This window comes from Rhinolophus hipposideros (genome assembly GCF_964194185.1).
Source record: "Rhinolophus hipposideros genome assembly, chromosome: 13".
Classification (NCBI taxonomy): Eukaryota; Metazoa; Chordata; class Mammalia; order Chiroptera; family Rhinolophidae; genus Rhinolophus; species Rhinolophus hipposideros.
The window spans coordinates 34,561,682-34,584,773 of NC_138059.1; the positions used below are offsets into that span (position 1 = coordinate 34,561,682).

Here is a 23,092-nt window from a genome sequence, read left to right on the forward strand (position 1 = left end):
AAGAGCCATAAACCCCAAACAAGTGTGACCCATGCCTTTTGCTAAGCAGCTCCAAGCCTGGCACTAGTGGCAGCTGACCTTGGTTCACAAGATAAACATTCCTGGGTGCTTCCAAGCCCAGAACAGGAGCTACCAACAAAAGATCACTTTGCAGCTCCTACCAATTGATCCCAGACTGGACAAAGGTAGTAGCTGACCTTGGCCTCCCCCAGAGCCCTCCTGCAAGAGGCCCCAGAACCAATACAATAGGTGGCCAGCTTTACACAACACCAGAGCACCACCCAATTAGTACCAAAAAGACACAACCAAAGGGTGGACTCAGAAAGCACCTGAGCCCCATTAAAGCAAATTACGCCCTGTGGGGTCAGCCCATGCACAGCAGGTTGATCACTGAAATCATGATGAGTCCTCACAGCCAGTCAGCCCGAGGGTAAATTCCACCCACTGATGTACCAGCAGCAATCAAGGTTCAGTTATAACAGGAAAGCATACACAACCCACACAAGGGTCACCCCTGGAGCACCCGGCTCAGGTGTCTAGGGCAACTGCACCACTGGGCCCCACATGACACCTACTGAATAAGGCCACTTTGCCAAGACTGGGAGACATAGCAGATCTACCTAACATGTAGAAACAAACATAGGAGGCAGCCAAAATGAAGAAACAAAGAAACATGTACCAAATGAAAGAACAAGACAAAACTCCAGAAAAGAAATTAACAAAATCGAGGCAAGAAGTCTACCAGATACAGAGTTCAAAACACTGGTTATAAGGATGCTCAATGAACTTAAGGGAAGAATACATGATCTCAGTGATAACTTCAATAAAGAGCAAGGAAACATAAAAAAGGAGATGGAAAACATAAAAAAGAACCTGTCAGAAATGAGGGCTACAACTGAAATGAAGAAAACATTAGATAGAATCAACAACAGATTAGATGAAACAGAGGATCGAATCAGTGATTTGGAAGACAAGGTATTGGAAACTACCCAATTGAAACAGCAAAAAGAAAAAAAAATATGGACAGTTTAAGGGGCCTCTGGGACAACATCAAGCATAATGACATTTGCATTATAAGAGTACCAAAAGTAGAAGAGACATAGCAAGGGATTGAAAACCCATTTGAAGAAATAATGACTGAAAAGTTCTCTAACCTGATGAAGGATAGACATACAAATTCCAGAAGGCACAGAGAGTCCCAAAAAAATGAACCCAAAGAGGCCAACACCAAGACACATCATAATTAAAATGCCAAAGGTTAAAGACAAAGACAGAATCTTAAACCAGCAAGAAAAAGGCAATTAGTTGCCTACAACTGAGCTCATATAAGATTTTAAGCTTATTTCTTTATAGAAACTTTGCAGGCCAGAAGGCATATGTGTGCAAGAAACTACAACCAAGAATAATCTACCCAACATAGCTATCATTTAAAATCAAAAGACATAAAAAGAACTTCCCAGACAAGAAAAAAAACTAAAGGAGTTCATCATCACCAAACCAGCTTACAAGAAATGTTAAAGGGGCTTCTTTAAGTAGAAGAAAATAAAACAAAAAATATGAATAAGAAAATATCACAAAGAAAAAAATTATCAATGACAAATGCAAATACATAATAAAAGCAGCGGATCGACCAACACTAAAGCTAGTACACTAAACCTTTGTTAAAAGGCAGAAGTAGGACAATCGTGTGTAATCACAATAGTAAATTAAGGGATACACACAAATGCACACACATAAAAGAAAAAATTGACAAAAACATAAATGTGTAGGTGGTGAGTGAAAATGGTAGTGATTAAAGAATGTAGTTGAGATACATAGGTCCAAGATGGTGGATTTGGTAAATGCTAGGCTTACTGCATTCCAGGATCACACCAAAATTACAAATAAATTATAGAACAGTCAATCTTAAGAATCATCTGAAGACTAGCTGAATATGCTATAAAAAAGAGGCCACATTGAGACTGGTAGGAGTGGTGGGGACAAAAAATGGGTTGACCCCAAACCCACAGAGAGAGATTGAATGCCAGGAGGCGCATCTTGGTGGCAGAGGTACTCTCGAAGAGGGAGGGTCCCCACAGGCCCATGTTAGACTTCCCAGCCCAGGGGTCCTGTGCCGGGAAAAGGAGTTCCCACAGCATCTGGCAGTGAAAATCAGCAAGGATTCCTGGGGGGGTGGAAGGCAACTGGAAACCCAGATACCCTCTTGTAGAATTGGCAGATGGACTTGCTCACTTGCAGGCACTCACCTGGTCTCTGGCGGAGGGGTGGCAGCTTGGGAGGACCAAGGAAACATGGGGAAGGGCTGAATTGTGTAACTTCAGCATGGGGTGGAGGGACAGGAGCCATTGGTGTTCTTGTCTGGAGCCTAATGCACACATGGTTTACAGGAAAATGCCATCTTTTAAGGATTAAGACCTCCCCCAAAGGGCCAAGTCTGGTGGAATCCACACCTGCGCACTGCCTTGGTGACACCCTGAGTCCCCACCCTCTGCATAGCCGGTGCTACATTGCCTGGAAACTATTGACTGCTGGGCTGCTGGCTCTACCCCACAGGCTACAGAAGCCTGTTTGAAGCAGGTGGAAGGCCTGTGGTGGATTGGGAAATGTTTGCTGGTGGGCTGTAACTCAAGACCTGTGTTGCAATGTAGACAGGTGGTGGCTGGCTGTAGTGTTCTCAGGGCATTTTTGATGGGTGGTCGTGGGCCCAGCACTGGTGTGAGAGCCAAGGTTGCACTGACTTTAGAAACCATGGACAATACCCCCTTAGCTCCCTGGAACCCTGCCCTGCCCACCTAGTGCTGCATTGCCAGGAACACTCTGGGTGCCTGGGTGGCTGATGCTGCCCACAAGCTGCAGAGGTCTTCACTGCAGCAGACAATACACAATGGCCTGGGGAGCTTTTGGTGGTAAATAGTGACCAAGAAACTGCACTGCAGCCACTCGGGGGTAGCTCTCAGGAGTTTGTGACCTGAGATGGTGGCTGGCTGCAATGTTCTTGGGGTGATGTGCAAGGTGGTTATAGGCCAGGCACTGGCCTAAGAACTGAATTTGCGTTAACTTTGTAAAAACCACTGATCAGGTCTCAGTGATCAGGAGAAGAGAGAAAACAAGGGATCAAGAACCTACTTGAAGAATTAATGACTGAAAACTTCCCTAACATAGTGAAGGAAACATACATACAAACCCAGAAAGCACAGAGAGTCCCAAATAAAATGAACCCAGACAGACCCACACCAGGACACATCATAATTGACATGGCAAAGATTAAAACCAAAGAGGGAATGCTAAAAGCAGCAAGAGAGAGTCAACTAGTTACTTACAAGGGAGCTCCCATAAGACTATCAGTGGATTTCTCAACAGAAATTTTGCAGGGCAGAAGAGAGTGGCAAGAAATATTCAAAGTGATGAAAAACAAGGGCCTACAACTAAGACTACTCAATCCAGCAATGCTATCATTTAAAATTGAAGGAGAGATAAAGAGCTTCCCAGATAAGAAAATCTAAAGGAATTCATTACACAAAGCCAGTATTACAGGAAATGTTAAAAGGACTTCTTTAAGCAAAAGGAGAAAAACTAACCAATGAAGATAAAACATATGAATAGTAAAATGGCAATAACTATATACTTATCAATAATCACTTCACAAGTAAAGGGATTGAATGCTCCAATAAAAAGAGAGGGTAGTTGAGTGGATAAGAAAACAAGACCCATGTATATACTATCTTCAACAGACCCACCTCAGATCTAAATAAATACAAAGACTGAAACAAAGGGGTGGAAAAAGATATTTCATGAAAATGGAAATGAGAAAAAAGCTGGGGTAGCAATACTTACATCAGAGAAAATAGACTTTAAGATGAAGACTCTAATAAGAGACAAAGAAGGATATTACATAATAATGAGATAAATCCAACAAGAGGACATAATCCTAATAAACATCTATGCACTCAACATAGGAGCACCTAAATATACAGAGGGTGCCAAAAAAATTGTATACACATTTAAAGTAAGAAAAAAACTATTAAAATTGTAATACTCAATATATACTGATAACAAAAGATAAATACAAGTCATGTGTATATGTTTTTTGGCATCCCTTGTATAAGAAAAACATTGACAGATGTAAAGGCAGAGATCAACAGTAACATAATCATTGTAGGGGACTTTAACACACCACTGACAGCAAGGGACAGATCCTCCAGACAGAAAATCAACACAGAAAGAGTGACTTTAAGTGACACACTATCAGATAGATTTAATTGACATTTTTTAGAGTATTTCCCCCCAAAGCAGCAGAATATACATTCTTTTCAAGTGTACATGGAACATTTTCCAAGATACATTTTAGGCCATAAAAAAAATCTCAATAAATTTAAGATTGAAATCGTATCAAGTGTCTTCTCTGACTAAAGTGGCATAAAATTAGAAATCAATAAAAAAAAAACAAACCTGAACATCACACAAACATAGAGACTAAATAACATGCTACTAAATAATGAATGAGTCAACAGTGAGATCAGGAAGAATACAAAAGTTACTTCGAGACAAATGAAAATGAAAACACAATGACCCCAAATCTATGGGATACAGTGAAAGCAGTTCTAAGAGGGACTACTGACACCAATTACTAGTAAAGAAATTGCATCAGTAATCAACTAGCTCCCAACAAACAAAAGTCCTAGACCAGATGGCTTCACAGGTGAATTTTATCAAACATTCAAAACAAATTTAACATCTATTCTCAAACTATTCAAAAAATCCAGGAGTAAGGAAGGCTCCCAAGCTCATTTTATGAGGGCACCATCACCCTGATTCCCAAACAAGACAAAGACATTACAGAAAAAACAAAACAAAACAAAACAAAACAAACAAAAAAAACTACTGGCCGATGTCCCTAATGAATATAGACACAAAAATCCTCAACAAAATATTAGCAAACTGAGTTCAACAGTATATTAAAAAGATCATACATCATAATCAAGTGGGATTCATTCCTGGTATGCAAAGTTGGTTCAATATCCACAAACCAATTAATGTGATATACCACATAAAAAATGAAAAATAAAAACCATATGGTCATATCAATAGATGCAGAAAAAGCATTTGACAAAATTCAGAATTCATTTATGATAAAAATTCTCACCAAAGTGGTAATAGAGGCCATATATGACAAACCCACAGCTAACATAATACTCAATGGAGAAACGCAGAAAGCATTCCCCTAAAGACTAGGAACAAGAGACGTCATCAAAATGGCAGTATGAGGCAAGCCTCTGGAAATCTACCCTGGAATTTACAACAAATTCAACAACTATAACTCCATAAAGGACTCCCTGCACAGCAGACATGCAAGACAAAGAGGCTCACTATTGAATTCGCCTAAAGGTGGGCAAATTGAGTGAGCAGGCGAAGAGGGAAGGGAGAAGTGCAGAGATGGGGCCATGCAGGCACAGGACGCAGACCTAGCTCAGTGCTCCGAGCTTGCTGCATCCCGAACTACTTCAGCTGCGGGAGAGAGAAGAATTCAGACTGCTAGGGCTCCGCTTTGGCCCACAGGGCTGAGGGGACAGCATATAACATGGCTGAACCAAATGCTCACGGCAGAGACCTTGGAGCAAAGACTGAGGGAAGAAGGCTGAAAACACTGATGTAAGCCCTCACTGCTTTAGAGAGCAGAAGCCTTAGGCATTGAGACTTACCGCTCCTTCTCTACCCTCCCAGAGCTCACCCCGCCCCCACCTGCACAGTGCTAGAAGTGGAACAGTAGTAGTGTCAATGAAAAGAACAGAATATTTGCAGTTCTGGGAACTGTAGTTTCAGACAGAGATTCGGAGCCCATTAGTTCTGGCAAAGGCGAGGGAAATGTGGAAGCAGGACTGGCTGTGGTGGTGACAGTGCCATTGCTCTGGGACATTTCTCAAAGCTCACGCCCCCCCCCCCACCCCGTCCCCAACTATCTGGGCAGATCCCTAAAGGAATAAACAGAACTGATGAAACACACGGGCTCTGAATCTGGTGCAGGAAGAGCTTTGGAACTTCAAAAGTTCTGCACATCCCCAGAGGGACACGGTGCCCTATAACCCAGGAGAACTGTTAACAGAGGAGAAGCCCACCTTCCGGGGAATCCCCCCATTGTGTGAGAAGCTGGAATAGTGCAGAGAAAACATAACACTATAGTATGAGAGAGAAAAAAAGGCTACAGTCGGAGAGAAAATAAAACATTCTACACACAAGTACAGAAAAACAAAAGACTTCTTCCTATCAACCTGTTGCAGAACCCACTCCTGTAGATGTCTAGGAAGTGAAATAATAAAGCATTAATTGCCATGATAACCAAGGCAACAAGGCAGCTCAGAAAGAAAGTGAAAAGTCTCCAGAAAATGAACTTAAAAACATGGAAATATGTGACTAAAATGACAGAGAATTCAAGATTGCAGTTCTGAAAAAGCTTAATGAGCTACAAGAAAATACAGAAAGGCAGTTTAATGAATGCAGAAACACAATCAAAGAACAACATGAACATTTTACCAAAGAGATTGAAATTTTAAAAAAGAACCAAATAGAATTTCTGGAGATTAACAACTCAATAGAAGAAATGAAGAATGAAATAACTAGCTTAGGTAGTAGAGTTGACCAGATAGAGGAAAGAATCAGTGACATCAAAGATAGAAACCTGGAAATGACACGGATGGAAGAAGAGAGAGAGACTTGAAACTTAAAAGAAATGAAAGAACCCTACAAGAGCTTTCTGATTCCATCAGAAAAAGCAAGTAAGAATAATGGGCACACCAGGAAGAGAAGAAAGAGAGAAGGGACCACAGAGTATATTCAAACAAATTGTTGATGAGAACTTCTCAAACTTGTGGAAAGTACTGGATCATCAACTCCAAGAAGCAAATAGAACACCTAATTACCTCAATCCCAACATGCTTTCTCCAAGGCACATTGTATTGATGCTGTCAAAAATCAACGACAAAGAAAGAATCCTCAAGGCAGCCAGGGAAAAGAAGACGGCAACCTACAGAGGAAAGCTCACTAGATTATCATCAGATTTATCAGCGGAAACTCTACAAACCAGGAGGCAGTGGAACCAAATATTCAAACTATTGAAAGAGAGAAATTATGAGCCAAGAATAATATACCCAGCAAAGATATCCTTTAGATATGAGGAGGAATAAAGACCTTTCCAGACATACAGAAGCTGAGGGAATTTTCTAATACATGACCTGCACTACAAGATATACCAAAAGAGGCTATTCAACCACCATCAACAGGGACAATTTGAGACAACCAAAATATAAAAAGGGAGAGTGTAAAGGTATGAACCGGAATATGGGAATGGAGAAACTAGGCATGCTGAAGAATATGGAATACTCTAAATATCAAACTTTCTTTTACGTAAACTTAAGGTTAACCACTCAAAAAAAATCCAGAACTAAAAAACATACTGTAATAAAAGAAGAAACAGAGGGAAACATCATAGAATACCACCACACAGAAATAAAAGACAACAACAAATAGGCAAAGAAACAATGGAGACACAGTCTTACCAGAAAACTAAAGACAGAGTGACAAGAAATCCTCACATATCTATAATCTCCCTAAATGTAAATGGACTGAACTCACCAATAAAATGGCACAGAGCAGCAGATTGGATCAAAAAACTAAACCCACTCATATGCTGTCTCCAAGAGACACATCTCAGCTACAAGGGCAAGCATAGTCTCAAAGTGAAAGGGTGGAAATTGACACTCCAAGCAAATGGCATCCAGAGAAAATCAGGTGTAGCTCTACTAATATCAAATGAAACAGACTTCAGGGTGAAAAAGATAACAAGAGAGAAAGATGGACATTTCATAATGATAAAGGGGACTATACAACAAGAAGATATAACAATCATCAGTATTATTGCCTCCAATTAGGGAGCACTGAAATATACCAAGCAACTACTAACAGAACTAAACGGAGAAATTAACCGAAATACAGTTATGCTAGGAAACCTAAATACATCATTGACAGCTATGGATAGATCATCCAAACAGAAAACAAATAAATAAATATCAGCCCTAAATGACACATTAGATGAAATGGACATAATTGACACTTATAAACACTTTATCCTAAAACATCAGACTATAAATTTTTATCTAGTGTACATGGAACATTCTCAAGGATAGACCATCGAGACATTAAACTAGCCTCAGCAAATAGAAGAAGATTGAAATAATACCAAGCATATTCTCTGATCACAAGGCTTTGAAATTGGATGTCAACTGCAAAAAGAAAGCAGGAAAAACCACAAACACATGGAGATTAAACAACATACTTTTAAAGAACAACTGGATCAAAGAAGAAGTTAGAGGAGAGATCAAAAAATACATAGAAACAAATGAGAATGAAAATACATCTTACCAAAATGTTTTGGATGCAGTGAAAGCCGTGTTAAGAGGAAAATTTATATCATTACAGGCCTATCTCAAGAAACAAAAAAAATCCCAAATAAATAACCTCATGTTACACCTTAAAGGACTAGAAAAAGAAGAACAAATGAAACCCAAGGTCAGCAGAAGAAAGGAGATAAAAACCAGAGCAGAACTAAATGAAATAGAGAACAAAAAGACAATAGAAAAAATTAATGTGACAAAGAGCTGGTTCTTTGAAAAGATTAACAAAATTGACAAACCCTTGACTAGACTCACTAAGATAAAAAGAGAGAAGACACTAATTAAAAAAATCAGAAATGAAAAAGGGGAAGTTATTATGGATGCCACAGAAATACAAAGGATCATCCAAGAATACTATGAAGGACTATAGGACACCAAATTCAATAACCTAGAAGAAATGGACAAGTTCTAGAAACATATAGTCTTCCAAGGCTGAACCATGAAGAACTGGAAAATCTAAACAGACTGATCACCAGTAATGAAATTGAATCAGTCATCCTAAACATTCCCAAAATCAAAAGTCCGGGACCAGATGGCTTCACTAGTGAATTCTACCAAACCTTCAAAGAGGATCTAATACAAATCCTGTTCAAACTCTTCTAAAAAATTGAAGAAGAGACAGTACTCCCTAACTCTTTCTATGAGGCCAACATTACCCTGATATCCAAACCTGGTAAGGACAACGCAAAAGAACTACAGACCAATATCTCTGATGAATACAGACGCAAAAATCCTAAACAAAATTCTAGCAAATCGAACGCAACAATGCAGTAAAAGTATTATTCATCATGACCAAGTGGGTTTCATCCCAGGGACACAAGGTGGTTCAACATATGCAAATCTATCAATGTGGTACATCACATAAACAAAATAAAGGACAAAAATCATATGATTATATCAATTGATGCAGAAAAGACATTTGACAAAATAAAACATCCATTTATGATTAAAACACTTAATAAAATAGGTATAGAAGGAAAATACCTTAACATAATAAAGGCCATATATGACAAACCCTCAGGTAATCTCGTAATTAATGGTGAAAAACTGAAGCCCTTTGCTCTATGTTCAAAACACGACAGGGCTGTCCCTATCACCTCTGCTTTTCAACATAGTGTTGGAAGTCCTTGCCAGAGCAATCAGGCAAGAGAAAGAAATAAAAGGCATCCAAATTGGGAATGAAGAAGGTAAATTGTCACTCTTTGCAGATGACATGATGCTATATATAGAAAATCCTAAAGACTCCACCAAAAAGCTGTTAGAAACAATCATCGAATATAGGAAAGTTGCTGGCTACAAAATCAACGTAGAAAAGGCCGTTGCATTCCTACATACTTACAATGAAATCTCAGAAAAAGAAATACGAAAAACAATTCCTTTTGCAATTTCAGCAAAAAGAATAAAATACCCAGGAATAAACTTAACTAAGGATGTGAAAGACCTATATGCTGAAAACTGTAAGACATTTTTAAAAGAAATTGAAGAAGACACAAAGAAATGGAAAGATATTCCGTGCTCATGGATTGGAAGAATCAACATAGTTAAAATGGCCATTTTACTCAAAGCAATATACAGATTTAATGCAATCCCCATCAAAATCCCAATGGAATTTTTTAAAGAAATAGAACAAAAAATCATCAGATTTGTTTGGAACCACAAAAGACCCCGAATAGCCAAATCAATCTTAAGAAAAAATTACAATTGTGGAGGTGTCACACTCCCCGACTTTAGCTTGTACTACAGGGCTACAATAATCAAAACAGCATGGTATTGGCAGTAAAACAGACACAGACCAATGGAATAGAATTGAGAACTCAGAAATAAAATCACATAAATATGGACAGATAATTTTTGACAAAGAAGGTAAAAACATACAATGGAGGAAAGACATCGTCTTCAATAAATGGTGCTGGGAGAATTGGATACCCACATGCAAAAGAATGAAACTGGACTGCTATCTGTCACCATGTACCAAAATTAATTCAAAATGGACCAATGACTTAAGCATAAGACCTGACACAATAAATTGCATAGAAGAAAACATAGGTACTAAACTTTGGACCTTGGATTCAAAGAGCATTTTATGAATTTGACTTCAGAGGCAAAGGAAGTAAAAGCTAAAATAAATGGGACTATATGAAACTTGAAAGCTTCTGCACAGCAAAAAAAACCATTGACAAAATAAAGAGGCAACCAACTGAATGGGAGAAGTTTTTTCAACCAGTGCCTCCGATAAGGGGCTCATACCCAAAATATACAAGGAACTCATGCAACTCAACAACAAAAAAACAAACAACCCAATTGAAAAATGGGCAGACGACCTGAAGAGACATTTCTCCAAAGAGGACATACAAATAACAAATAGACATATGAAAAATTGCTCAACATCACTAATCATCAGAGAAATGCAAATAAAAACCACAATGAGATATCACCTCACCCCAGTCAGAATGGCTGTCATCAACAAGACAAATAGTAACAAGTGTTGGAGAGGCTATGAAGGAAAAGGAACCCTCATCCACTGTTGGTGGGAATGCAGACTGGTGCATCCGTTATGGAAGGCAGTGTGGAGGTTCCTGAAAATATTACGAATAGAATTACCATATGACCTAGCAATCCCTTTTTTGGGTATCTACCCAAAAAATCTGAAAACATTTGTCCATAAAGACACGTGTGCTGCAATGTTCATTGCAGCTTTGTTTACGGTGGTCAAGACATGGACACAACTAAAATGTCCTTCGATAGATGAATGGATAAAGAAGAGTGGTGTATGTACATGATGGAATACTATTCGGCGGTAAGAAAAGACGATATAGGAACATTTGTGACAACATGATGGATCTTGAGAGTATGATGCTAAGTGAAATAAGTCAGACAGAAAAAGCAGAGAACCCTATGATTTCACTGATATGTGGTATATAAACCAAAAACAAAAAAAGAACAAGACAAACAAATGAGAAACAAAATCTCATAGACACAGACAATAGTTTAGTGCTTACCAGAGGTTAAGGGGAGTGGGAGGTGGGAGATAAGAGGAATGGGGGCCAAATATATGGTGATGGAAGGAGAACTGACTCTGGGTGGTGAATACACAATGGGATTTATAGATGACGCAATACAGAATTGTACACCTGAAATCTATGTAATTTTACTAACAATTGTCACCCCAATAAATTAAAAAAAAGCTTTGTGCAGAAGGGAGTTGCAACAATATCTCTAATTTTATTTCATTTGTTCTGTGCTCATTAGCAATATTCTCTTTGATACATTGTAACACTATTGGGAACTCTTAGTAGAGTAGGTGATTACTTAAGCTTTACTTACTAGGTGAATAATATCTTTTGAAACCACTCGGTATTGTGAGTACCTTGTTTATTTTCCTCTATGGTTTTAAATTTAGTTTATTAAGAATAACGAAAATGTCAATGAAAAATACCCAATTTATTAACAAACATCATCTTTGAAAAAATTTCCAAATGATACTACTTCTCGATTAAAAAACTGTGCATCTCATTCTGGAGTTCACATGTCCTGCTAACACTTTCCCTTGTAACAACCAATAAACTTTCAGATGATTCAGTAAGTGAATATCTATAATCTCTGAATATTTTAAAATTAGCTATTCAGTGTAGTTTCTTTAATAAAATTAACAATTTAGCCATTGTTTTTCAACTTGTTCTTGAGATTTGGTAGAATATCTTTAGATGCCTAAACCCCAAGACACGTAAATCAGATTTCAAATGACTGATTTTTGTACATTATTCATGAATACAAAAATGGGCAGTTGACTTCATGTCATTGTTTTCCTCAGTACCTGTCACGCAGGGGACCCTGCTCGTGGCGCCATTTGTCATGCGGGGTCTCTGCTCCCGCTCCCCACATAAGAACGCAGGACGTAGTGAGGCCAAACAGGAACACCCACGGAGCCATAATTAGGGGAGTCAAACCAATATATTCTTGCTGGAGGCTGGGCTGGAGACACAGGAAGCAGGATCTACATAATTTGCAACCCGCCATCTTAACAGCAGTCCGCGCTTGCCAGCCACCATCTTCTTGCTAGCCCCCATCTTCTCTCTGCTAGCGTAGCCACAGCAGTTATATTAGTGGCCAATGGCTTATGGGTTACAGCTGATGGCCAACTAGCCACAGCTGATGGCCATCTGATCACAGTTGATGGCCATTTACTACCCGAGCCAGCACCTTTCTATGTGAGGCCGAGAGCCTGGAAACTGCTTTTTGGGGCTTTGTTCCCACAGTCCCCACACCCTCCAAGGTTCTTCCTTTGTGATCTTTCCCAGAGATAAAGCCCAAATGGTCTCCAATTCCAGTCACTGGAACCTGTTGAATAGTGTGCACTGGGGTTGGGGGTGGGGCTCCCCACTGGCTGTACCACCCAGCCCAGGTGCTAGGGCATTTGCTTACACACACACCTCCTCTAGGGCTAGTGCCCCATATTCTGTTTTAAGGTAATTAGAGCATTCAGGATAGTTGATAAGAGAGTGGCTGTATGGGGTAGCTGTGAAGGGGGCTTACAAAGTCTTGTAGCACAGGCTGCCGGGTGAGTCAGGGGATGTGCAGGCCGCTGTTGATGCAAGACCTTGGATCCCCAGTGATTGGTGGACACAGCCTCTGCACCGAGCTGTTCCCATGAAGGGTTGGGATGATCTACAGGACTCCATTGGCTCACTAGGGCCTCATATGTGTCTCAACACATACTTCCCTTTCTGAAAGAAATTCTTGGACCTTTGCACCAGCTCTCGTCTCTGGCCACAGAAGCCCCCCAAGGTCATGGGCTCACCATGCTAGTCTTTTCTCCCTGTCCCAGTGACCTTCGCCTTATTTCTCAGAGAATGGGGAAGGCTGTTTGGTTGCCCTTTCCATTTCATTACTTTTCAGTCTCTATTATAGCATGAACTCTGTGTATGTTCTCTTCCGCTCAGGGCTTTGTCTTTTGATTTCATTTGAAGAGTCTAACTTGGAAGTGGAAATGTGTGAATATTACCTGTTTCCTTTTCTCTGTGTCCCTGCGGCTTAAGGACCTGTAGATGCTCATGCCTGATTAGGGAAAGAGGCTCTCTCTAATCTTTGTGATGGCACAGACGTAGAGTTCTGCTCCATTTAGGGTCTTTTGCTCCCTTTAAGGTCAGCAAGTGAGGGAAGATAGAAAAAGCCCCAAGATTAATATTTCAGGATCTTATCTCAGTACGTTTACCGTTGTTCAGGAACCAACTTCAAAGGGCTGCATTGAAACAGGTGCTATAGTCACAGACCCTGTGAAGGGAATCAGGATTCTTTTAGTTACAAGTGCCAAGGCTCCCTGGGGAATATTTTATAAAATGCTACAGGGGCAGGGGAGCACTGTATCTCAGACAGTGCCTGGCACACAGAACTGGAAGATTCTTCTTATTGTTTGTCCTTGTTTGTTCCTGCAGACAGATTTCTTTGCTCCTCTGACCACTTGGCTGAACATGGCTACCCTAAACCTCCCAAACTTACACAAGACAGGATCAGCAACTTGATGTCCACTACTGTCCATTTCCAAGCCCATATTCCCAAGATCGGGCATCTGGTGGTTTTGTTTGTATCGGGCACCTTCCCCTACTCTTATCATCTGTGGTTGGGGTGGGAGCGAGGGCTGAGGGAGGGCTCAGACAATACAGAATGGTTATAGATGCACTGTCTCTGAGAGTGAAGAGGTAGGGGCAGACCATTCTCAAAGATGGGGGAATCATTACTGTACCTTATCCAGCTGCTCTTGTGCTACTTGGGACCCCCATGACTACCATATAATGGTCCAGCCTGTGAAAGCCCCTCCAGTGAAGCTTTCCTGTCCCTCCCACTTTCACCAGAGCTGACAGACTGCTGAGCTGAAGGCTATTTCCCTATATCTTTTGCCTTGGAGTTAGATTCAACCCCTGAGGCCATCAAAATTACATACTGTCTCTTTCCACTAATAAGCCCTTATGGTATTTGAAGAATATGCAGAAGTATTTTATTCAGGGAAACATGGCCAACTCCTTTAACTTTTCCTCATGGGATGTGGTTCAAGTTCCTTGGCCATTCACACTATTTTCCTCTGATTGAGCGCCTGACTTGCTGGTCTTTACTTTAAAGCATGGCCTCCTGGCCTGGATGCTGTAACATTCTGTGTGGCCTGGTGTGGCACACAACAGTGTGGGGCACACTTTCCTCATTCTAGAAACTACAGCGCATGCAGTCTATGATTGCACCAGGTTATCTCATGAACATCTGTAAAGCTCAGAGGGTGCCAGAGCAGAATTTAAATTGGGTTACATGGTTCTAATTCTGGCTCTGCCACTTACTAGTGAGGATATCGTGGGAAATTATTTTAAGAACTTTCAGATCTTCAGTTTTTCTTTTGTGTAAACTGGCAATACTAATGACCTTAACTTCACAGGTTATATATTTATTTTAAATGGGGATCGGATTAGGTAGTACAAGGAAATCACTTAGCACATGGATGATATCTAGTACATGTGCAATAGAAGTTACTGATTAGCACCATAATTATCAGTCTTGTTTCAAGCACCAGTATTGACTTGGGTGCTTCTCATGTTATGTTCTTGTCAGCATCCGGATTTATCAATATGGTATTTTGAAGTCTTGTGTAGGGCTTTGTCCTTGTGGAACTCCATCTTGTTAGATTCTGTCCATTATTCTAACCCTCTCCTGATAATTTTGGTCTCTGGCTCAGTGACGCAGTCTAGTCCATATTTCCCCCAAATTTGTACCAGGGCCAAAGTTTAAGGAATCTCAATACCAATAGGAAGGTAGCCTTTGTTTTTCCTTTGCCTCTCCTGAGACTTGGTAAATAGATTAGAAAGTGTGAGTCGAGGACTGTGAAGCTCAGTGAATTCTGGAGTATAGAGTAGCAGTTATGAGCTCAAGGACTGAAGTGAGCAGGCCTGGGCTCGAGCCTCTATTAATGTTGGACCTTGTCTGACTCATTTGAGTATTGACCAAAAGTAGTGCTTTTCTTGCATATAGTAGGTGCTTAGTATCTGGTTGTGGAACTGAATTGCACATTAATGGAGGGCTCTAAGCCTCAGTTTCCTCATGTATAACATTTGAAAAGTATGAGATCTACTTCCTAGGGTTGTGGTGAGAATTCCATGAGCAAACGCATGTCTAGCACACACATAGTAAGTGCTCAGTAAATATGAGCTTCTCTATTTACATTGCTGTAGTGGTGGTTCTTTGTGGTCCTAGGTATGATCATGCAGCCCTGACACTAAGAACAGTCGGAATCTGAAAGAGGCACTGGTATCTTGGGTAACATTAAAGCAGTCCTTAGGAGAAAAGAGAAGGGGATGGAGTGAGAGCTGGAGGACCTGATGGCCAGGGGCAGCTGCTAACAAAAGCAGCAGCAAACACCAGCTCATACAAGCAACCCTTTGTTCAGCCCTCGGCTGGCATGTTCTCCTCTGACACTAAGGCTATTATAACACAGGTTTCCTGAACAGTACACACCATCTCCAGCTGCCAATGTCAGGCATATATAGCCAACCTTCCCAGCTGTGGTCTGGCCACTTCCCAGCTCATCTGTGGGTGGGGTGCTCAGTAGAGGGAGGGTCCAAGGACCAGGGAGTGGGGGAATTTTTGAGGCTGGTTCTTGGTGTGGCAGCCATAGAAATATGAGAACGGTGCTTATCTTTTTGAAGCTCCTACCTTAAAACTTGGAGTTGGGGGCCCTACAGATAATGGTGATAAAATGATGGTGGTAAATTGTAAAGGTAGTGGCTTTTCGGGCTTCTGAAATGTATTTTTGCTTGATAGAAATAAACAGCTTCTAATGCATGTTAAAAATTAATCAAGTGATTCAGATCTTTGTGTAATTAAAATCCTTTGGAGAGATCAAATAAGCCAAAGAAGCCTCTTTTGGGGATGCTTTGAAGGGAGACCCTCGGCATGGACATTTTGGAGATCTTGCAGATACCTCAACATGGTTTGTTTTATCCAGACTTAATAACAATTAAACTGAAGAAAAATCAGGAGGATCAGACCATGTTGTTTTGGTTTGTCTGGTCCCAGATTATCCATGTGGCCAGAAACTGCCAAAGATTGCAGACCTCCCCAGGAGGAGGTCTCTTGGTCCTCTCACTTTGTCTGATGTGGTTCAGGAGGGAGGGGTGCTGTGTCCCAGCTGTGCCCCAGGCTCATTCCTCAACTTCAGGACCTGCCAGTAAGCAGGAGCCTGTTCGACCTACTGAGGCCTCGGGGATAGATGGAAACCCTGTACCAGTGCCATAGCACCAGAGGTCTTCTGTTTAATAAAGAAAAAATTAAAAAGTAGGCCACTTGGGTTTACTCCTGGACTTCAGGGCCACTTTGCGACTTTCCTGAGGTTTCACTTGGTCTGTGGTGACATTTTATTTGCAGCCTACTCCAGAAACCAGGTTTCCTGTAGGCTGCTGGGTTCCTGGCACTGTTTCTTGTTCCTGGGTGACCATGCTGCACCTGGAGAGGACTTTTTTTCTCTCCTTCAAGCTGCTTCTAGAGCCTGAACTAGTTCTCTGTCCCCACATCTAACATGTTGCCCTTAGTTCTGCCTTCATCCTCAATTTCCTTTACATTTAACTGTGAGAATGCCACACTCAGACCTTGTATGTCTCTTACATGGATCATTATTAAAGTAAATTCCTAAATAGATGCCTTCTCTTCTTTTTTTTATTCCATCCTTCACACCAGAGTTGTTTTTCTGGAGCACAGATCTGATCATGTCACACCACATGCAAAAATCAACAATGGCTCTCCACTGCCTATAACATGATACATTCTTGAGTCCTGCCTTCATCCCCTCTGTTAACCTTACTACAATCCCCTTTTTCCACTTCCATTTCTTTCCCATTCTATTTTGTTCCAATTGTGTTATGCAACTCACAGTTCTACATACCTGCAATGCATTTTCCTGCCTTATGTTTTTGCACCTACTATTTTCTCTGATCTTCTACTCCATCAGTTTTACTCATCTTTCCAATGATCTCAGATATCTTCTTTTTTGTGAAGTCTGCTTAGATTCCCTCAAAGTGGGATGAATTGACCAGTCTCTTAGCTCCCAAAAAGCTTGGATTCTGCCTCTGTTTGAACTTTCGATTTCTTTTTGTTTTGCATTAGTTTGTTTGCTGCATGCCTTCCTTTCCCCACTCCTTTAAGGTTGGACCATGTCTTACTCATTCGAGTATCTACCCAAAGTTGTGCTTTGCTTGCATATAGTAGGTGCTTAATATCTGGGTGTGGAACTGAATTGAATTGAAGGGGATCTGCTTTTTTATTTTTTCAATGTAAAGAACTTAGGCTTTCCATGTTTTGAAATTATGCTATGGGTATGGACTCTCTGAGTTAATACATAAATGTATTCTCACTCTTGGAGTTTTGAAGTGGCCAGTTATTCTCATCCACCCCAATTCAATTGCTGAACCTATTGAGAAAAAGGCACAGAAGTTAGATTGGGATCAAAATATGAAATTTATCTCTGTCGAAACAGGACTGGAAAGTGCTATTTGAAACATTGCAAGCTAGAAGAGAGTGGTGGGAAATATTCCAAGTGATGAAAAGCAATGACATACAACCAAGATTGTTCTACCCAGCAAGGCTGTAATTTAGAATTGAAGGATAGATAAGGAGCTTTCCAGACAAGAAAAAGCTAAAGGAGTTCATCACCACCAAACCAGTATTACAAGGACTCCTAGACGGACTTCTTTAAGGTGGGAGGGGGGTTAAGGACGGGTGAAAGGGGAAGGGATTAAGAAGAACAAATTAGGTGTTATACAGTAGTCATGGGGATGTAGGGTATAGCATAAGGAATATAGTCAACAATATTGTAATAACTAGGTATGGTGCCAGATAGGTACTAGATCTATCAGGGTGATGGATAGGAATGGGGTTGGGGGCAGGATGAAAAAGGTGAAGGCATTAAGAAATACAAATTGATAGTTAATGCAGTATAGGGAATATAATCAATAATGTTGTAAACATCACGTTAGGTGTCAGATGGGCACTGGACTTATCAGGGGCATCACATCATAGACTGTGTAGATGCCTGACCAATGCTCTATACACCTGAAGAGCTGAAGTAGAATAATATTGAATGTGAACTGTAACTAAATATGTAAGTATATATAGTCATGGGATGAGGAGTACAACATAGGGAAGATAGTCGATGATATTGTAACAGCTATATGAGATGTCAGAAGGGTAGTAGCTTGGGGAGTGGGTTATCACTTTGTGAAGGGTATAAATGTCAAACTGTTATGTTGCTTTGTACACCTGAAACCAATAAAAAAAAGAAGAAGAAGAAGAAGAAGGTGCTTTTTGGAGTCCAGGTCAACATAGGTGGTAATGTGCTTCTTCCCACCTTGAGCAAAACTTGTCCATCCAGGTAGAGATGGAGCTGCTGGCCATTGGCAGGCCCATGACTCTGTCACTAGTATGAGGCAGAGTCTGGCCTAGTGCTTGTTGCCTGGAGGAGGGAAGAAGCAATGTGTCCTGCAGCTGCTGGGTGTAAACATTAGAGCAAAAAAAAAAAAAAAAGAACCCAGGCATATCCACATATGTTACTTTGTGATTTTCCTAATTCAATAATCAGATAAATCACCCCCCAAGGGTATATTCACCACTTAAGGATCCTTCCAAATATTTCCCTTTACTTTGATATATTTATGCCATAGGTAGACATACACAGTTTATATTTTGAATACATTGAAATACACTATGAGTATTCTCTGTAACAAGTTTTTCCCCATGCTTTAGAGAAAATTTTCTTTTCAGCACATATAGATCTACCATATTCTTTTAAAATACACATATAATTCATAGTGTGGATGTATTATAAAATATTTTTTTCTGGGTATTAAATTCTGGTTTGGCAGTGATTTTCTCTCATTTTGTTGAAGACTGACTTTCTGGCTTTCATGGTGATTGTTGGCATTTCAGCTCTCAGCCCAACTAATAGGGTAGTAATCTATCTTTTTAACATAGAGACCCTCGTGTTCCACAGTTTGCCCATATACGCATGTGTGTGTGTGTGTGTGTGTGTGTGCATGTGTGTGAGTGGGTGTGTGTGTGTATTTTTAAAATTTTTGAAATTCTGTTTCAGAATCTTTGTGTATCTTGAGTCTATAGATTGGTGTCTTCTTAATACTATAGAAAAATTCTTGGCCATTATTTTCTGAAATATTTCCTCTGCTAACCTTTCCCTCCTCTCCTTCTGAAACTCCAATTAGATATATATTGAATCTAGCCTCCATGTCTCTTACTAACTTGTTTATCTTTTCCATATATTTTCTCTCTTTACTTCATGATTCTGAATATTTTTTAAGTCTATCTTCCAGTTTATTGTCTTTTTTGTTGAATTTGTTCTGCTGTTTAATCTACCTATTGAGTTAATTATGATATTTTTCATACCTAGATATATTGTTTAGTTTTGGAAAAATCTTCTTAGTCTTTTTTTTTTCTTAAATAGTTTCTTATTTACTGCACAGATTTTTCAATCTTCTATTTTCTTTCTATGGTTATACTTAGCATAGATATTTTTTATTTTCTGACTGATAATTCCTGTATCTAAATTCCTTTGGGGTCTGCTTTTGTTTTCCATTGTTTAAGCTGCCTCTCAATCTTGGTGAAAGAATTTCTTGTGTGATTAGTGAATTTTTATTGAAAAAAGACCATATATTTTCATTTGTGTGTGTGTGAGTAGGTGTGTGTGTCAATTCCTGACGCAGGAATAGAGGTGAATTCTTCTGAATATTTGTCTTTGGAAAGCATCTGAAAGGACAACAAGTTCAGAACCACCTTAAACTAAATACTTTTTTTTTTTAACGGTTCAGGCATTTAATTAGGTTCTTCTTAATTAATTTAGAACACCAGTTTGTGAGGATAAACCCCATTTGTGAGAGCAAACACAGAGCGGAGGTAGCCCTGGAGCTGAGGAACAGCTTTGATTTTTGGCAGAATTTGCGAGTCCACGGCTTTCTGATCAATTTTGCACTGCTCTGTAATTTCATATTTCTCTTTCTCTGTGTTGAAGATCTCCCCTTCCTGCTGCCTGGGCTTACGCAGCTTCTTCTTTTTGAAGTAAGTGTCAGTGAGATGTTTGGGGATTTTCACACCATTGATATCAATTTTGGTGGAGGTGGCGATGACAAATTTCTGGTGTGTTCTACGCAGAGGAATTCAATTGAGGGACAGAGGTCCAGTCACAAGTAGCAAGCCACTGCTCAGCTGCTTCAGGAAAACCACCCTCTTGCCTCTATGGCACCCAGTGAGGATGATCAGAATGGTCCCGGGAGTGATGCTGGCCCGCAGTTTTCTCACGTGCTGACTGAAGGGTTTCTTGCCATGGCTCAACAGCTTTCGGGGCACATCTTCAGTAGGATAGTATCTAGGCGTTTTGCAAAGTTTAACCACTCGGGTGCCACCATTTTTGTCGCCACCAACTGGTTTTGTGACAGTAGCAAGAACCTTCTCCTTTTTCTTTGCAATCCTGGATTTAGCTGCTGAGTACTTCCTCTTGTACATGGCCTTTCGGGAATACATAGCTGATCGGGAATACCTGCCGATTCCTCTGACCAGGACAGGGTTTCGGCTGCAGTGCAGCTTCCCCTTCTTAGGCGTTTTGACCTTGAGTTTAGCCTTCTTAACCTTGCCACCAGCATCAGTCTTCTTGGCTTCAGGTTTCTTCTCTTTAGTGTCTGGCTTCCCAGCCTTTTCACCCACCATCTTGCAAGTTGGGAAAGAGTAAATACTTTTTTTTGAGAACTTTTTAGACCACATCAGATACTGAATTTGGTCGATAAATTGGTGTGAGGAATGGCATGTGGATTTAACTTACAAATTTTTTTCCCCCTTTTTTGAGAGTATAGACTTTTGGGGCCCTAGCTTTATGAGATGAGAATTTTCTATTAGTGTTCCTACTTTTGGTGGGTTTTGGCTTTCCTCAGACTATAAAAATGAAATACAAGTACACTAAGTTTGACAAACGCCCCCAAGGTGAAAGCCAGCTTCTGTGCTCTGCTTACTTTTCCAGGTTCCCATCCTCATTCATGATCTGTCTTTAATATTTCTTAATTGTTTTTCAGCTTTCTTTGCCTTTATGTTATTTTTAGCATTTCCCCCCAGCATTATAGTTGTTTTTAGTGCATAAGTTGGTCTAGAAACCTTGCTATTTATATTACCCTTCCACAAATTATTCACTCATATCCCTTTTACTGGAAATTTGTTTCCCCCCCAATTTTTCTAATATATATCATGATGCAGTGAACATATATCTTTGCGCACACATGTGGGCGTGTCTCTCAGGTAGATGCCTATAATTGGAAATGCTGGGTAGAACAGTAGGTGTATTTTAATTTTGATATGAAAAGGTGTTACTAATTTATCATTCCATACAAGTATATGAGAGTGCTCTTTTTCATAACCTTTTACCAGGACTGAATTTTCATACTTAAAATTTGTGTCAATATGATGGATAAAAATATCTTATGGTTGTTTTAATTACCGAGTTTTATCATCTTTCATCTTTAATTGGGCATTTGTATTTATTTTTCTGTGAAGGGCCTGTTTATATCCCTTGTCCTATTTTTAAGAAAACTAGACTGTTATCTTACTGATTTGTAGAATCTCTTTGTACAGTCTAGATATATTTTTAATTTATTGGGTGACAATTGTTAGTAAAATTACATAGATTTCAGGATTACAATTCTGCATTACATCATCTATAAATCCCATTGTGTGTTCACCACCCAGAGTCAGTTCTCCTTCCATCACATTTATTTGACCCCCTAACCCTCATCTCCCCCCCCCCCCCGCTTTAACCTCTGGTAACCACTAAACTATTGTCTGTGTCTATGAGATTTTGTTTCTCATTTGTTTGTCTTGTTCTTTTGTTGTTTTTGGTTTATATACCACATGTCAGTGAAATCATATGGTTCTCTGCTTTTTCTGTCTGACTTACTTTACTTAGCATTATACTCTCAAGATCCATCCATGTTGTCACAAGTGTTCCTATACCATCTTTTCTTATGGCCGAATTGTATTCTATGGTATATATATCACAACTTCTTTATCCATTCATCTATCGAAGGACATTTTGGTTGTTTTCATGTCTTGGCCACCGTAAATAAAGCTGCAATGAACATTGGAACACATGTGTTTTTATGTATAAATGTTTTCAGATTTTTTGGGTAGATACCCAGAAGAGCGATTGCTGGGTCATATGGTAATTATATTCGTAATTTTTTGAGGAACCTCCACACTGCCTTTCATAACGGCTACACCAATCTGCATTCCCACCAACAGTGGATAAGGGTTCCTTTTTCTCCACAGCCTCTCCAACACTGTGACTATTTGTCCTGTTGATGACAGCCATTCTAACTGGGGTGAGGTGATATCTCATTGTGGTTTTTCTTTGCATTTCTCTGATGATTAGTGATGTTGAGCATTTTTTCATATGTCTATTTGCCATTTGTATGTCTTCTTTGGAGAAATGTCTCTTCAAGTCATCTGCCCATTTTTCAATTGGGTTGTTTTTTTTGTTGTTGTTGAGTTTCATGAGTTTCTTGTATATTTGGATGTTAGCCCCTTAACAGAGGCACTGTTTGCAAAAATCTTCTCGCATTCAGTTGGTTGCC

General features: G+C 39.9%; 1 pseudogene across 1 annotated transcript; it reads right to left on the reverse strand.

Annotated features, from left to right (window-relative positions):
- Nucleotides 1-20,318: 20,318 nt before the first annotated feature.
- Nucleotides 20,319-21,182, reverse strand: LOC308506637 (large ribosomal subunit protein eL6-like; annotated as a pseudogene). Its single transcript has one exon. The product of its transcript is annotated as a large ribosomal subunit protein eL6-like (transcript).
- Nucleotides 21,183-23,092: the final 1,910 nt, after the last annotated feature.